Source organism: Atta colombica, unplaced genomic scaffold, assembly GCF_001594045.1.
Source record: "Atta colombica isolate Treedump-2 unplaced genomic scaffold, Acol1.0 scaffold65, whole genome shotgun sequence".
Taxonomy (NCBI): Eukaryota; Metazoa; Arthropoda; class Insecta; order Hymenoptera; family Formicidae; genus Atta; species Atta colombica.
Window position 1 is genome coordinate 511,272 of NW_017259556.1, and position 1,099 is coordinate 512,370.

A 1,099-nucleotide genomic window follows, 5' to 3' on the forward strand; every position below is an offset into this window, starting at 1 on the left:
GCATACATAATGATACGTGTTTAAATATATAATAAAAATAAAATTTAATTTGAATAAAAATGAAATATAATAAGTAAAAAATTGTTTATTTTCTTCTCATAAAGTTTTTTAATCATAATAATTTTTTTAGAATTTTTTAATATCGTACTTTCTCATGTTGGTACAAATAAGAAAATGCAACATTGAAAGTGATAAAAAATTCTGTAAAAATTCTTAGAGTTCTATGAAAAGAAAATAAACAATTTTTGTTATTTGCTGTTTTTTATAGGTTGATAATATTTGGATAAAAAAAATTATCGAAGATTAATTTTTGGCAATTAATATCTCGAAAACTATTGTGAAAATTGTAAAATGATAGAAGGCTTTTTAACTTAGTTTAGTCTGTTCTATCTACACAAAAGCTCTAGTTTAAGAAAAAATTGCCGAACACCCCGTAACATGCTTTTAACAAATGATTTGTACTTTAAAATATTTTTTTTATTAAAACATTTTTGTCGCAAAATATATTTTAATTAATATTTATTTTATATTTCAGAGCATTCCAATAATCCCGATCTATTTAATTTTCCGATTCCGAAAAAGTATAAAATGAATAGAACTCCATTAGAACTGTTTAAAAGTTATTTCAATTTCATTACGAATTCATTTAGACTAAAAAAAAGATATCTTTTGAATCCGAAAAAGAATTCACAATTAGTGACATAAAAGTGAATTCTTTTGGGACACTGAGGAATACTTTTAGAACAGAAATGGGATAGAAAAAAAATTCATTTTGTAAGTCGGGAATGAAAAAGGAATTCTTTTTGGATTTTTTATATCATCTATTAGGTGTACAACTTTACTTCCGCCGTTTTTTTTCCGAAATTCGAGGCTTTATTGTAAAGAACTGGTTATACATTTATGATTCAAAGTATTGTCCATCGCTGGCCACTACTTTCTCCCATCTTTCGGGTAGCGTACGAATCCCGCGTCGAAAAAACTGGTCATCTTTTGAGGCTATCCACGAATCGATCCAATTTTTTACTTCTTCATAAGACCAGAAGTGCTGGTCAGCCAGGCCGTGTGCTATTGATCGAAACAAGTGATAGTCAGAGGGAGC